Genomic DNA, 17839 nt, shown 5'->3' with positions numbered 1-17839 from the left:
TGAAAAATGTACACATCACTCCTCTTAAATGCTTGGAAAAATAGATGTTCAGATGGCAATTGTGAACTGCAGCTACACAGGCAGTTTGCACATAACTGGAACATTTCAGAAACTGACATTTTACAACCAAAGTCCTTTCTCTCCTCCCTCCCCCACCGTCTTGTGTTTTAAAATGCACGTCTCCCAATATGTTAGTAAAGTAAATTGCATTAAAAAAAAAGTTCTAAAACTACTACTATTACTACTACTACTAAAAATAATTTCTAAATATAGCAGATAGTCACTCTGAAAATGGCTTATTAGAAATGAAAATAAAATGAGTCAAATAAAAACTCCAAACCTATTCCAATTCACATAAGACAGGGAATGTAAAAAATATCCATAAGACTAGAGCAAAGAGAGATGCGAATAATAGCATACACTTGCAACTAAAATAACCCTTGTTTGTCATCAGACACTGACTTTCTCACTAAACGAGACCATTTTAGTAGAGTAGTGGGAGATGTATGACCAGGTCTCCCTTGGATTTTGGTTTGCTGTTGCTCTCAATGGTGGTAGTGGTGATGATAGCTGTGTAGTGGCAGGGATCAGATTGGGGAGAAGTGCTGGCAATATTTAACCCTTTCCCTGTGATGCTTTTGTGATGTAAAACAACCCTCCCTTGCTATTTGCCCTGCAGTGAAACATACAAAATTAAGGTTACTAGTTATAAAATTCCCAAATTGAAGAGACTGGGAGGGGGGCTTAGGGTTGATTGAAGGCCCCTCTGGACACTATTTTTATTGTGCATTTGTGACTATTTGTGTTTGTGATGACATCAGGGCAGTTATATGGAATCCTAACTTCAAAACTGTTTACGCCTGCAAAGTTTTGCTCTCATACAGCTTCATTTCCATTTGGTGCATGTCTGCAGCTTCCTACTGAAATCCTGAACATATTTCATACTGCTATAGTTCAAGAACGCCCCTCCGGACAGCAATAATACAGCACATTGGTGGAAATGCAGGGAGGTGAACTTAAGACTGCAGAAATGAGGAACTGGAAGGAACTGGAAGTGACAGATTCACCCATCCCTATCAAGGATATAGTCTAGCCAGGCTAAAACACTCCGGAAAGTCATGGAAATGCATTGGTGAGAGGCATGGCTTAGGGAGCAGGTGTGACTAGGGAGTGTCCTGGGGGCCAGACAGAGAGCCTTAGAGAGTGGCGTTTGGCCCCCAGGCCTGAGGTTCCCCACCTCTGAGCCAGTGGATCTGAGGATCAGTGTTCTATTCACTCATACATACACTACATACTGTACATGTATACATTTTAACAGTACATCTAACATTCAATTAGCACTCTCAGGGTGGCTTCCAATGAAAGATAGAGCAGACAAATTTAACTAAAGGAACAAAACCAGCTTTCTAAACACGTGTGCTTATTGTCAGCACCAACGAAAGCAAAAGTTGTAAAAAATGAAAATGAGTCCTGAGAAAATAAAAAAAAGCATTTGCCCAGAGCTAATAGAGCAACAGAGGTCCTCTCTCTGGTCCTTACCTCAGATGGCAGGTGACATAGACTCGGAGTCAAGTGTGGATTTCTTTATTCAGCTCATAGTAGTGAGGAATGAAAGTTCCCCCAAAATATCTGCTTTATATACACTATTTTTTAAATAATATTTTATTAGGTTTTATCAATAGAAAAGTTTAGAAAAATACAAAAATGAAAAAGATACAAAATTACAAAATACAAAAATAAAAACATTAAACACAAAGAAAGAAAAAGAAAAAAAAACACATATAAAAGAAAACAAAAATTCCCTCTTTCTTAATTTCTCATCTTTAGTTAACTTATTTTCCTGACTTCCTCACGTCTCCCATTTTTGTATCCCTTTTAAAAATTGGTTCAGCAAATTCATGTCCTATTAGTTTATCTATTATTAATCCCATCTTACATTTTACCTTGTTGCTAGAACCCCTTCAATTCATTTCAATGTCATCAGCATTCAAAAATTTTACAATATTTCTGCAAATAAGTTTTAAATTTCCTCCAATCTTCTTCCACCAACTCTTCTCCCTGGTCTCGGATTCTGCCAGTCATCTCCGCCATCCACATATAGTCTATTAGTTGCATCTGCCATTCTTCCAAGGTGGGTAGGTCTTGTGTCTTCCAATGCTTTGTGATGAGAATTCTTGCTGCTGCTGTAGCATACATAAAAAAAGTTCTATCCTTCTTTAACACCGATTGGCCAACTATGCCCAGGAGAAAGGCCTCTGGTTTCTTCGGGAAAGTATATTTAAATACCTTTTTCAGTTCATTATATATCATTTCCCAGAAAGCCTTGATCCTTGGGCACGTCCACCAAAGGTGAAAAAATGTACCGTACCTTCAATTTCTTTACATTTCCAACATTTGTTATCAGGCAAGTGATATATTTTTGCAAGCTTGACTGGAGTCATGTACCACCTGTACATCATTTTCATAATATTCTTTCTTAGGGCATTACATGCCGTGAATTTAATCCCGGTGGTCCACAACCTCTCCCAGTCAGCAAACATAATATTATATCCTATATCTTGTGCCCATTTTATCATTGCAGATTTTACCGTTTCTTCCTCAGTATTCCATTTCAACAGCAGATTATACATTCTTGAAAGTATCTTAGCATTGGGTTCTAACAATTCTGTTTCTAACTTTGATTTTTCCACCTGGAAACCAATTTTTTTATCCAAGTTATAAACCTCTCTTATTTGAAAGTAATGTAACCAGTCTCGCACCTTCTCTTTAAGTTTGTCATAACTCTGCAATTTCAGTTTGTCTATATACACTATTTACACAATGGGCCGCACATGATTGGCTAATTCTGGGATTCTCCTGTAGGCCAATCAGGTTGCGGATTCACTTCCACCTGGAGCTGGATTGGGTGGCTCCTGCGGACCAATCATACTGCTGCATTTTGGATCCTATTCAACTCAGTACATAACAGCAGGGTACCCGGAGAAGGGCCACTGGAGTACTTATCTCAGTACTTGGTCCAGTTCATGTAATGGTTCTTTAGCTTTTAGTTAAAACTAAATCAGTTTCCTAAATTTAATTCTGTTAGAATGCCATTCAGCTCCATTTGAAGTGGAGAGGGATTAAGAACTCAGTCTCCCAGGTTCTTCAGCTCAGTCGGTAAAGCATGAAACACTTAATCTCAGGGTGATGGGTTCAAGATCCCCATTGGACAAGATTCCTGCATTGCAGGGGTTTGGATCAGATGGCCTCATGGTCCCTTCCAACTCTAGAAGTCTATGAAATAAAGCTCAACGCCAGGGGTGCACAACCTGCGGCTGTCTAGGTGTTTCTGGACTACAACTCCCATCAGCACCAGCCAGCATAGCCAGTGATAAGGGATGATGGGAGGTGTAGTCCAACAACATCTGGAGGGCCGCAGGTTGTGCACCTCTGCTCTACGCAAACACCCAAGCCTTGTGGATGAGGCCACTGCTGCAGCTGAAGCCCTTCTTACTCTCCCTTCCTCCAGAACATGCACATTTAGTGCTCCTTGACATGAGAGGGAAACCTATGTGGGATCCCACTTGCATGGAGGAACTATGCCTGTTTACATCAGTATGTATATGCATCCCTTCTCACCTGTGCTGAACATGCAAAAGGTACGGCTTGTCCCTCAGGGACCATGGGTTTAGCCCAGGCATAGGCAAACTCGGCCCTCCAGATGTTTTGGGACTACAACTCCCATCATCCCTGACCACTAGTAGTCCCAAAACATCTGGAGGACGAGTTTGCCTATGCCTGGTTTAGCCTGTAAGATCTGCCATCTCACACATGCGTTATTTCAGTTGGATTGGGGTGGGATTGTCCGACATCTTCTCTGTTGGTGTCTTGGTCACTACCCAAGAATTTGAAGAATCCTCCTCTGAACTGGTCCCTGTATCACGGGTTGGGTCTTTCCCCCAACTTTTCACAGACCTAGTTTCTGATCACCTTCCCCTTTGCTCTAGACCAATTTCCATCCCCTTCTTCCCTCTGGAAAAGAGGAGAAAACTTAACCAGTAGGTGATAAAAGGCAGGGGCCCCCCTTAAAAAATAAAGGCTAATTGGTTGGTTTATAAAATACATAAACATATGAGCCTAAAACTTACATACCCTATTAGTGAAAGGTGGTGTTGGTGGTGGGATGTGAATGTGAGCCATATGATGAGGGAAATATTATCATAGCAATGTAGATGAATCTATTAATGAGTTCCTTATGATATACCTTAAATTATTTTCAGTCATTTCCTCTTCAAAAGGCAGGGGCATGGGAGATGGAGCCACCACAGGAAATATACCACTTCCTGTAATAATATCGCTGCCCATGGCTAAGTCATTTTTAACAAATCTTATTAATTCTATCTTATCTTCTGGGCATATGCAGGACAGAGCTAGTAACAAATAAGGCAAACCCAAAGAAAAAAAAAAGTGTTTTGAAGTGCCTTTTTATGGACATGGACTTAGCTCTCCTACAGAAAGGTGCTCTGGAACTCCTTCTTGTGGCCATCTTTGTTGGGAAAGAAGGAGAAGGGCCATAGCTCAGGGCTAGAGCATCTGCTTTGCATGCAGAAGGTTCCCGGTTCAATCCTTGGCATGTCCTGGTAGGGCTGGGAGTTTCCATTCTCTGAAGCTCTGGAGAGCTGCTGCCAGCCGCTGTTGACACTACAGAGCTGGGTGGAGCAGACAAATGATCCATTCACCCAGACTTCCTACTAGTTTATTACTTTCTCTAATAAGCTACCACCCCCATTATAGGATTTTCACAACCATTTTATAGGTTAGGAGTCCACAGTTTGTTGCCAAAATATATATTAATTCACACAATTTCTTTTATTTATTTTATTTTTTTAGCTGCTTCTGAACTATTGAAAAATTTCAGATCTTCTCTGGAATTCAGTGTCTTTCTCTTCTGAATGTTCCATCTGGGTAAGCGTTGCAGCTTGCCAAGTGCCAAGTGGAGTGATTATTCCCTCTCCTTGCCCAGTACGGTGGTACCTCAGGTTACAGACGCTTCAGGTTACAGACTCCGCTAACCCAGAAATAGTACCTCGGGTTACTTTGCGTCAGGATGAGAACAGAAATTGGGCAGTGGTGGTGGTGCAGCAGCAGCGGGAGGCCCCATTAGCTAAAGTGGTGCTTCAGGTTAAGAACAGTTTCAGGTTAAGAACGGACCTCCAGAACAAATTAAGTTCTTAACCCGAGGTACCACTGTATGCCGTTCCGGGGGTTCTCCTGACCCCCCCCCCAGTCAATTTCAGAGGGCACAGGTGGCGCACAGGCGGAGCAAGTAGAAGTCCTTGCAAAGGGCTTCTGCTGATGGGGACAGGCTAGGTGCCTCTGTTTGAACATTGCAGCTATGGCTAAATCTACCCCATTGTCCTTAAAAATATATATGCTACCTCTCATGTTCAGAAATCATTTTTTAAAAAGAAGGATTTCAAATTTCATTATTAGATTTTTAAAAAAGAGATTAAAACTATAGCTCTTTGATTTTTCTTTTTTACACAGTGTAGTTTTTAAACATATTTTTGCAAATATACTCATATAAAGGCACTATTATGAGAGTTAGAAAAGGCCTTTCAACAGCAGACTGCCAGCTCAAAAGGCTCGTCCAGTATTACTCCACACATATATAAAAATGAAACATCCCTGGGGTTTCATGAAACACCAGTTCACACTTTTATAAAATGTGCTTCTAAACTACACTACAAATCTGGCAGATCATAGTGTTACAAATCTTGCGGAGTTGGGTTTGGATTATTTGTCTCAGAGGGGAGAATTGTAATGGGGCTTTCCTGCTCTATGTTTGCATTAAAAAGGGGGGGGCATCGAGGTGTAAACATTGTTTAAATTTTCTTCTTTTTTCTGTTATTTGGAATCCACTCCTAGGAAGAGCCAACAAACATTCAGAGCCTTTTAAACTCAACTTTTAATAGATGAGCATGAAGCATATTTGAATTCAAGCATTTCTAAATGAAAAGCAAGACTTCAGATGTTGTGGACAGAACCGAAAAGGCTTTTCTGCTCTTGGCTGAAATCTTGCACACAATTAGGCTGCTTATAAATTCCCTTGAAGTTGACATATTTAGGATCGGCCTCAGATTCAAGACAAGAAATCAGAATAATATTTAGACACTGAGGCTACAATCCAAGACCAGCCATATGTGCGGGCACGAGGAATGTAAGCATGAGGTGTCTTGAAAGTTTTCATTGCAGTTGATCACTTGGTTAAAAAAGGCAAGCAGGTTTTAAATGAGGATGTGAGTTGCCCATTCAGCTTGGTAATTAGCTGCAGGAAAAGCTCTCAAAACAAAGACCCAGGTAACTACCAACTGCTCAGCTTGATGCAGGTCCCAGGAAAAGTCCTAGAACAGATAAGTAAATGGTTGGCCTGTGAGCACTTAGAAAAGGATGCTGTGATTACTAAGACGCAGCATGGGTTTCTCAAGAACAAGTCATGCCATACAAATCTCTCTCTCTCTCTCTCTCTCTCTCTCTCTCTCTCTCTCTCTCTCTCTCTCTCTCTCCTTACAAGCTTGATGGATCAGGGGAATGCTGTGGATGTAGTATATCATAAGTAAGGCTTTTGACAAAGTCCCTGGTGCTAGTAAAATGTGGGCTGGAGGAGGTGACTGTTAAGTAGATTTGTAGCTGGTTGGCTGACTCAGTGGTGGAGGAAGCCGCTCGGGTGCCTGGGGCGGGGCGCACCGCGGGGCCTTTGGAGTCTGGCTGCCTCCTCCCATTCAGCCGCCCTACAGCTAAGGGGGGGGGGAGGCAGCGGACGGACCGTTTGGACAGTGCAGAGCCTGTGCACGCCCAAGCCACCGCGTCTCTCCCAAGAGTGAGTGCTGCCCGGCATTTTGTCACCCCCCTCAGTGATGACACCCGGGGCGGCCTGCACCCACTGCAACCCCCTTCCTCTGCCCCTGGACTGACTGAACCCCCTGCTTGGCAGGGGGTTGGACTCAATGGCCCTTGTGGTCTCTTACAACTCTATGATTCTATGATTCTATGATTCTATGATTCTATGATTCTATGATTCTATGATTCTATGATTCTGTGATTCTATGAATACTTACTAATGGCTCCTCATCATCCGAGTAACAAGTGGGGTGCAACAGGGCTCTGTCCTGGGCCCGTTGTTGAACATCTGAACATCTGAAAATGATGAACTTAAATGACTTGCCCATTGATTTCAATAGATCTATTCCATGAATGACTGGACATTACCTATGATTTCTAAGTCTGCTGCTTGCATCTTTATCCTGTGAACCGCCCTGAGACCTGCGGGTATAGATCGGTATATAAATTCAGTAAATAATAAAGATGATGATAAATACATATAGATTAAAATATGCACATTTTATGCAAATTAGGAATCTTTTCTGCACACTATTTTTCATTTCTTCTTTCTTGACACTGCAGAATGGTCACCTTAGGTATGTATGTGCTTCTCCTGTACTTGTATACGGTCATCTAGTATTGCAGCTGTGTCATTTAATTCAATGCATATTTACTCAAAAGTATGCTCTGGTTACTTGCAGTGCCCTGCTTACTTGTCAGGGGGCTTACTTCCAAGTAAGTGTGCACAGGACCACAGCCTTAGTGTCCAAACATTAGTATATTTTTTTGGTAACAGACCATCAGCTTGGTCAGGAGTATGTCCTGCTGCCTTCAGTGGAACTTTCTTCCTGGCAAGGCTAATTAGGCTTGCAGTCTTAGACTTCATACACATTACCATTTCCTCTGGCTCCAGTGTGCTCCCAGTGCTCATTTTTGAATCCATGTACACATAATGTTATCCTGATCCAGAGCTATCCTGCAGCTTCTAGTGAGATCCTGCATTTTTGTGTGGCTTTCCCCAAGCCAGCTTTAATCCATCTTGAGTATGGTGTCCTTATTCAAGTTGCATTGAATCCCAAGTGTGCCTACATTTGAGAAACCTTCCTTCCCTTCTGGATTTCCAGGGGCAGAGATGGGGCAAGGAAATTGATGGGGCAATTCCACCAGGAGAAGACATTTCCATGCAATCTCTGCTCCCTGGTGTGGACATGTAGCAAGTGACTTCAGTACACCTTAGCCCTCTGTAGGATGGGGTCACCCTTCCCCCAAAGAATTAGGTGCATAACGTAGGGTTGGGGCTTGACCCAGCATTATTCTGAGAGTGCTGTGACAAGCAGGGTTTGTTTTCATCAGCTTAGGCCAGTTTGCCACCTACAGCCACTCCTAGAGAATGGTAAAAGGCAAAGGCAAAGGGCCCGTGGTTGGTTAAGTCCAGTTAAAGGTGACTATGGGGTTGCAGCACTCATCTCACTTTCAGGCCAAGGGAGCCAGCATATGTCCACAGACAGCTTTCCGGGTCATGTGGCCAGCATGACTAAACCACTTCTGGCACAACAGGACACTGTGACAGAAGTTGGAGCACACGGAAATGCCATTTACCTTCCTGCCACAGCGGTACCTATTTACTTACACTGCTTTCGAACTGCTAGGTTGGCAGAAGCTGGGACAGAGCAACGGAAACTCACCCCGTCATGTGGATTCAAACCGCCGACCTTCCAATCAGCGAGCCCAAGAAGCTCAGTGGTTTAGACCACAGCGCCACCTGCTCCCATTCTCCTAGAGAATGACAACCTGGCCACGGTGCTTTGTGCCTTGATAGCCTCCACAGCAGACCACAGCAACTCACTCTTTGTGGGACTACCTTCTGAAGACTATCAGGGAATTTCAGTTACCACAAAACGTGGCCTCTTGCTCTACAGCTTTGGAAGTGAGATGAAAAGAGCTCGTTAACTCCTGTACTAAAACAGCAAAGTTAGCTCCCAGCTTGTTTCCAGATCCAAGCAGTGTTGTGTTTAAGCTTTAAGCCCTAAACAGTCTGGGTCCAACTTACCAGAGGAAATGCCTTTTCCATTACCAGCCTCCTTGTGCACCGAGGGCAAATTAGACACAACGCCATTCATTCAATTAGCCATTTTGTGAACAGCTTTTTAAAAGTAAGTATGGGCCCCCTGGTTCAGATCAAGATGCTGGTGGGAAGGCGTGAGTGGGTTTTAACCCTTTGCCCCTCACTTAAGTCCTGATCTGAATTGGGGGCCCTGACCCTGCTTTTGAAAACTGGTTTCTAAGAAGCTCCCATTTGACGCAAGTACCAGCTTCATGCAGTCTGATCTGGATTGAGGACCTGAGGGAAGGGGGAAGATTAGACCTCACCTACCCCCTACACCAGGGCCCCAGGGTCCTGATCCATATGAGGCCATACATGACTACTTACACTTTGTAAAGGGTATTTCGAAAGAGGTGGGAATGGGCATCTCATCTGGTTTGGCCCTGAAACCCTCAGAAGTGACCCTACTGCTCCAGGTTGCCTCTTTCTGACTGAAATCAACTGACAAGGTGAAGAAACAGGGATTTCACAGCTTCTCTCTGCATATCCACCCCACTCTTCAAAAGGTGAGCTTAAGGGGACATGTCAAGTATTGGGACATAGTCTTTGCTTACATTTAGCCACATAGGAGCCAGTTCCAAGGGGTCAAGGTCCCTTTAGCCCCCCCAATAAAATATTTGAGTAGGCTGCCCCGCCCCCGAAATTTTTTTATGGGCACTGCCATTCAAATCATGTGTGTGTGTGTGCCATGTCATGTGGGGCGGGGCTTACCTACCGCCCCCTATTTTATTTAAGTTGGCACACCTTCCTAGCCACATACCTTAGAACTCTGCTATGAATTTCTGAACTGTGTAACCTGTAGCCTGATCTATGTTTGGGCAGTGTGGTGAATTTTGGAATAAAGTGTTTGGCAAAAACCGAGCGGAGAGCTCAAGTACAGTGTCCGTGAGTGGGAGCCAGGGCAACTGGCAACTATAGGTGAGGTATCCTTCACACTTTGGGGCAGACTTTGGTCTTTCCAATTTCAGCAGCACTCTATTGTGAGGCCAGAATTCTGCACACCCCACCTCTTGCCTTCCATTCTGCTCAATTCACTACATCATAATTGCGGCACCCAGTGCAGCGGAACTGGTCGCTCTGCCCTAAATCCGCCTCTGCCTCACAGAATATTGCCTGGCATTACTAGGCCTTTCTTTGAGGAACCTCTAATTGAAGGACCTCTTCTGGTGCTTCTCAGAACACAGCAGGAAGACTACTAGATTAGTGAGGCTTTCTTACTTCATGAAAGAGGGGGAAACCGAGTCTCTGCTAATAGCAAATCTGACAAAGAGAGAAAGGCAGTTAGAATATGATATTCTGCCAAAGAAGTAAAATAAGATTTAGTCAAGATGTGGTGTTTTCTTAAAGAAAGCCACAGTGCGTGCACTCACGCCTGCACACAGTTAATATTCTATAGGGACACTTACTATAAGATCTAGCTGTGAGCCAATGTTCAGATCGGCACACAGAGAGTATGACATTTTCTCATCGTAATTAAATGCTAGCAAGGAGGAGCGTGTTAACATCCAAGTTCAAGGGATGATCAATCATGGACCCTTGCTGTGTGGGCTAGTGAGGGCAATGCACATTGGACACATTCTTGGCCAGTGGCGTGAGCCAAGAGCGGCCAACGCTTCTCCTCCAGAGTGTGTCTTGTTCTGCCGTTCTGGATCCGAACAGCTTTCAGCTGCACAGGATGCTTCTCTTTCTGGCTGCTCCGAGAGATGAAAAAAAGATGTAGGGAATCAAATCACTGGAAAGGGTGGGTTTTTAAAGAGGATTAAAATGACAGCCAAGAATATGAAGGGTGGTGGAAAACCCAGGAGGCCCCGCAGCTCCTGTCTGGTGCCTGCCTGCCAAGTCACACAGATCTGTAGCGTGACACATGTCTTCCATTTTGGATCACGTGGCCGCACAAATAACTCACTTGTTCATCATGCTTTTTGCAGGTTCCCTCTCTCTTGGCTTAATGTGCCAGCACCACACACTGTGTGTACTACTGTATGGTTCCTTTCTTCTTCTTCTCTTCCCTAAAGTGTTTATTGATTTTGAGAATAAAAACAACCACAGAGGTTACACTGATGTAATTCCTCTGGAGTGCTCCCATTTCAATGTTCTCTCTTTCCCTTTCTGTATCTGCTTTCTCAGGGCAGGGGCAGGGGAAGGGGCAGGCCCAGAGGAGAGGAGAAAAGATAAGAGCTTTGCATCAAGGCCAGTGGTAAGGGAGAAATGTAGTTCTTGTTTTGATGCAAACTTCCCTCATTTCTCCCTTTCTGAAACAGTATGTGAACTGAAGCACAGCTGCCCCTCAAAATGTACCCTTTCCCAAATTAAGCATTGCAGTTCTCCAACCAAGAAAGGCGTATACTGTATTATGGGATAGTGTGCATAAATTCATACATTAAGGAAAACACAAAAATGCATTCTATTAAGGGAAATTGCTTGCATACACACACACACACACACACACACACACACACACACATATATATAAATATATGGTAAATTTGCATTCAAAAATGGTGAGCATTAGAAGAAATGCGCACTAAAGTGTTGATGAGTGTTCAGGAGTACTTACAGAATTGTACTCCAGTATGGAAATGTGGCAAGATGAACACAAGACTGGTGTGTGTGACTGTGTGTGAGAGAGAAATGGAGAGAAACTGAAATTGACAGATTTACCCGTCTCTCGTTGAGGACTGCCTTTTATTTTGATCCAGGAGTGGACTAATATTTCATGATTATGCTCCAAGACAAAAGCAACAGCAACAGTACAATCTGATTTACCTAAAAAAGGAGAAATTGCCACCACCAATATAGCTGATGATAGACAATGTTTTCTAAGCTGAAAGAGGTTTGAGAGAAGCATCGCTTCCGTTATTGTAGCACACGCACACACACACACACACACACACTTACCCCAGCAGTATTTTACCCCAGCAGGTTTCTGAATCTTTTTTTTGAAAAAACAACAACCCATGTTCACCAGAGGTAAAAGATGGATGAGTCCTATTTCAAATCACCAACAACTCCTTAAAAAAAAGAAGTGTCTGTCTCCAACCACAGTGTGTTGGCCTTAGACATGGGAGACTCAAAGTTTTTATCATCACACTGCCACAAAGCTCTCCAGATGATTTTGATTGGCACCATTTCCTATGCAGCTTAGGGCGTTTTCATATCATCATTTATTGTGGGTGCTGAGGGATTTGTGCAGCATCCAAATGATGTTGCCCTCATCGACATGCTGGCTCGTTTTAATTGGATTTGCTGTTTTGCCAAGCAGGGGGATAAACTTTCCAGATTTTCCATGGAAGTAGTAAATCCAGATTAAACAGGACAATAGTAACATGGGATGGCATTGTGTGGATGCTGCACAAAAGTCGTGTGCTGGAGCACTATCAAGACCCCTATGAACACGCATGTAGTCATGTCTGTTTACTCTGTACAACTGCTGGGTCGGTAAACAAGTTAATGGAAATAAAAGTGGTAACACAAGGTACACTGAAAGGTAGCATACTGACCCCTGATGCTGGATTGGGGTACCTAACACAAAGGACTTTGGTCAAAAATATTAACAGTGGTTTTCACAATAATGGATTTGGATCGGAGAATAACACCTCTTTTTTCTGTGTGATCTTAAATGGTCACCATTGCTCAGCTGCAGTTTCCCAGCTGTGGGATAGGAATGGAGCTGATGAACTTCACAGAGTTGTTCTGGGTTTGAGTTGCCAGTCCAAAATGTGGTGCAACACACTGTTGGGTGAAACTACTCTTAATTGTAACAGTTCTGAGCAAGCGAATTAATTCTGCCCCTGTGCATGTTGAGTCCTCTCATAGCCGCACTTGAAAACCCTTTATGTTTGTGAGCGCTGAGTGGGTGCTACTGGAAACAATAATAATCAAGCTCATGGGTTCGGCTTTGAAATTCACTTTCCATGAATTTGTGCCAGTGAAACTCAATAACGCAAAATGTTCAAAGAAAGGGAACATGAAAAGCGACACGAGCATAGCCAAAATGAATCTATTTAGTGACGAAAATGAATATGCAGGGAAAATCCGTACAATGTTCCCTCAGCTCAAAGGCAAAACGAGTCGCAAAGCCAAACCTCAAAGGGCATCGATGTTTTGTTAGCTGACTCTTTCACCTTAACACAAACGTGGCAAACAGCATGAGCAAAAGAACAAAATCCTCTTCCAAAGAAGGATTTGTCACTATGTGCTCCAAAAGAAAAGCAGCTGAATTGTAGAGTTGGAAGAGACCACAACGGCCATCTTGTCCCTGTAACACAGTAATCTTTTGGCTCAGTGTGGGGCTCAAACCCATAACCCTGAGATTGTTTTCAACAAGTCTGATTCTTATAATAAATGACAATATTAGTCATTTTCATCAAGCAAGGCCCATAACTCTGGTGCCACTGAGCAGGGCCTGAAGGTCAGTGGGAGAGGGCAAACTTTGATAGCAGAAGGACTTAGGTTCAATCCCTGGCATCTCCAGAATAAAGGATTTTGGTAGTGGTGATAGGAAATGGGCTGTTGCCACAGGTAGGCAATTGCTGAAGCTTACATCCTGGCAGGAAGTTGACAGAATTCCTGAAGCCTCCAGGCCCTCACGCTGCTCATCCTTGCTGTCACTCAGGACTGGCATCAGCACCTGGCATCCTTGGGCAACTGTCTCCCTTAACACCCACTCTCAGGCCCCTTTAATTTCTTTTCCCATCCTGCTGTTCCAAGCACCACTAGGCAACTGGGTCTAGCTGCCATTTTAATTCCTCACAATGCTCTAGAGTGACACTACATTGAGGGAAATTAAAATGGCAGCTAGATTCAACCACCAGAAACTGCTTGGCGCACCACTGCTGCCCCCACAGCACCACCAGGTAAGCCTACCAGGGCTTTCCACTCTGCCACACTACTTATTGTTTTGAAAAGTCCCAGGGCATGTAAACTATGGGGACAGATTGGTGTGTGCGAGCCCTCCTCCAAACCTAGAAATAAGCACCACACTCTTTAGCTTGAATCACAGGCAGTTCAACACATTATAGGAGATGTAGGGCTAGTGCAAAAAATGTCAGCCCTGTGTGTCCTGATGCCACCAAATGGCACATTTCCCTACTCCTTTCATTGGCTGTCGCCAGTGCAGGGATCGCCGACTTTTGGGGGCCTGTGGGCATGTCTCTAAATCAGAGAAACTCATGAACACCACAAACACGCATAGCAACCAAGCACACATTGCAGTTAATTCTGTCGACTGCAACAGAGTATTTCTCTCAAGCACAGGGGAGGACCCTGTAGGCACTCAGAAATGCCTCTTCAGCCACATGAGCACCCAGGCCAGTGTAATGGATTCAGGACAATGGAGGCCTGAGGAACCCTTATGCAGGCCAAAGAGGAACCCAACCCAACCAAAGACCAACCCCCTCTGTATCCCGCTTTCCAGAGTGCCCAACCTGATGACGCTGGGAGGCCCAAAACAAGACTGGAACAAAATAGCCATGAATAAACTTTGTCCTGGTTTTATTGGATAATACACCAATTTTCTGGTAGAAAGTACATTGTTTTGGATTTTTGAAAAAGTAAAATGCATACTTGAGGTGCTTCAGAGGAAAAAGCTGGGCTATCCCACTTGATGTTAATAAAAGAAGTGTTTTCTAAAAAGAGAAGGGTAAACATTAGCAGTGGCAAAAAAATTAACAACATCAAATAATAATAGTAATAGGAAAGGTGTACCTTCAACAGTTCAGGCAACATTTGTGCATGCAGAGATAATGGTGTGCGTGCAGATGAAAGCTTCATGAGACTGGTGTTTGGCATGGGGAAGGAAATCATCAGCTGAAAACATCCCCACACAGCTCTGGTGTGAACAGAGAAAATGGTGCGAACAGCAGGGGAAACTACCTTTCAGTGTTTCAAGCCACTAATGTGAACATATCCTACGTCATACTCAAAGGAGACCCACGGAAATTGATGGATATATTAGTCATATCCTCTGCTTTTAGTGAGTCAACTTTGTAACTTAGTTGTATACAACCCAAAGATTCAACTCCTGGAAGCACATATCTGGACAAACATTTATTCTAGAACTTTGTTACAGGGTTTTGAGAGATCCTGAGGTTATCCCTGAGTTACTGCCATTTTAGAAAGTATTGACTGGGACAAGGTTTGTTTTGTTTTTTCTTTGAATGTGAGTGGTGTTCCTCATTTGCTGCACTAACCCTCCTTTCCCATATGGTTTCTTCATTCCTGGACATAATTTAGATAGCCCACATCATACTACTAAGACAAGAAGCATTTGTCTTGCCCAGGCATCAGAGGGCACCTTTCTAGCCTTGGAAAAATATTAATTCCACTTTTTTAAAACACACACACATACCTGACTGACATTTAACAATGCAAAGCCTTTTGTAAAACTAGCAGAAGGTCACTGTGTATTTCCTTCTCAAGGAAAATGGCATAGGCCATATTTATACAAATTAATGTTTGCCCAGACAAGTAAGGCACTGGAGAAGAAATTCCCACTTTATTTGCAGCAAGTCAAAGCAAAACATTGTCTTTTATGTGAGGCAAATATGTCAACCGCCTGACCTCACGAGGGAGATGCCTTCCCTTAAACGGCTTCTCCTCTCAGTCTATATTGCTTTCCCAGAACCAGAGGTTACCAAAATGACTGACTGAATGAAAGGCAAAATGGCCCATAACTCTCCAACAGTTGAAATGAAGTTTAAACCTATTCTTCATTTCTTTCATGTGCTGCGTTGAAATATGAGTACAAAGGGAGGCCAGCCGAGTTAAATATTCTGTCATGAGGTAATTCAGCTTTGAATGAGAGAATACAATGATAGCAGTGTGCTTTCTGTTTCCATAAAACCTCATATAACAGTGAGCTCAACGGGCGCCTTCAATGCGCGGCTGAAATGGGAACAGGCAGGATTTCTCCAAATCAAAATGGTCAGATTGAATGTCCTGTTTTGGTGGCAAATCAGCAGCTAATGGTCTCTGAGTACCATCCACATGAAACATACAGTTATTTTCCCATTCAGAAGCAATTTCCGCCATGTTGTTTGTTTACAAAGTATTGCAGGCCTCCACCAAGAATTCTTTCCACGGAGAAAAAACAACAACCACATGTTGTGTTGGTGATCAATCCACATGGGCAGCTGGCACCCATGAATGACTCATAGCATGGAGTGCTGGTAGTTTTCACAACAACTCTCCCTACCAGCTGCCAATGGTAGTTGCACCAGAAGAACAAGCATCCTTCAACACAACAGGAAAACAAAAGCCAGTTCACCCAACTGTGTTCAGGTGGTGAGATACAATCATGTTATAGTCTTTCTCACATCAAGACAGGGTAGAGACATGGCCCTGTTCTTGTGCTTCACCATCCTCTCAGTATCCAGCTCTTCATTATGTACCTATCTTTTACCACTCCATTACTCATTATTAGCTTCCCCAAGGTTAGGCAGCAGAGCAATTATCCAGGATCTCAATGCAGTCCCATTGTCAGGCATCCAAAGAAGAAGAAGAGGGAGAAGAAGATTCTGACTGAAAAGCATAATACGGTGAAATCAGGCATCTCCAGACCATCCTATTTTAATTTATAATCAAATAAAACAGAGTTTTCACATGTATAGCAGCTCATTTCAAAAACCGCTTGCTTGCTTGCTTGCTTGCTTGCTTGCTTGCTTGCTTGCTTGCTTGCTTGCTTTGCTCAGTGCCCTGCTGTGCTCTGGGGTCTTTCATCCTTAGCACTGATTTAGTGTGAATTTAGGGCTGCAGTCCTATGCAGTGTTAGAAACTGAGATGTGAAATCTAGGAGCTAAATGGCACCTTAAGGCTAGGTTATGGTTGCGACAACAGAATGTCTAGGCACACTTTTTTAATAGCCAGAATACAAAGTTGAAAATGAATGAACTGCAGCTAAAATATTATGTTCACTTTTCACATGCTCTAGTCCTTCCCCTGCCCACCCCCTAATATTCTTAAGAAGGTCTCTTCTCCAGTCTTTGGAGAGTAGCTGGAAGTGGGGAGGTAGAAAAAGGTCCTCCTTTCCTTCCACTCTGCAGTTTTAATCTGAAATCTTAGGTGCAGTCCTGCGCCCAGAGCTCAGAAACTGATCGTGCTAAAGAAATTCCCTGTCGCAAAACATGCCTAGAACAATGGGAGTTTTGAACACTGGTCCTATGTGCATTTACCTGGGAGGAAGGCCCATTGAAGTCAATGGGTCTTAACTTTTGAATAGACAGGCACAGGCCGTAAGACACTTTTTGCCTGTGTTATATGTGGTGGCAGTGCGGTGCACTGGTTAGAGCGTTGCACGAGAATCAGGGAGACCCAATCAGTCATGAAGCTCAGGAGGTGAACTTGGGTCAACTTCTTAGTCTAACCTACCTCGCAAGGTTGTTGTGAGGATAAAATGGAGGCAGGGAAAACCACGAATGCTGCCTTGACCTCCTTGGAGGAAATGCAGGAAACAAATGAAGCAAGTAGCGTAAATAAATAAATAAGAGAAGGTGAATGGCAGTCAGTGTAGTTCATGTTGCAACACGCAAAATACTATTCAGTCCTGAAGAGGCTAAGAATCCTCCCTCTCTGCCCATGGACTGAACATACACATGAAACCTGTGCAGACGACCAAGAGGGTCATGTGAACAGATCAGGATAACTGGTCACAAGGTAAAGCATCACACTCAGGCACTGCCATAACTATCCAGACTCTTTAAGAGCTGGCCTTTCTACACTTTCAGCATTCATAAAAAGTAAAGAAAAAAGTGTATAACCAAAGTATAATGTTCCTATGTGCTAACTTAAATGAAGACATACTTGTGCCAAAGCAAATTGTAGCAGTTCAGTTTTCAGCCAGGTGGTGGCACTAAAACCAAATACTTGCTTGCTGAA

This window comes from Podarcis bocagei (genome assembly GCF_964188305.1).
Source record: "Podarcis bocagei genome assembly, chromosome: 6".
NCBI lineage: Eukaryota > Metazoa > Chordata > Lepidosauria > Squamata > Lacertidae > Podarcis > Podarcis bocagei.
Note: the sequence above shows the minus strand (reverse complement) of the source record.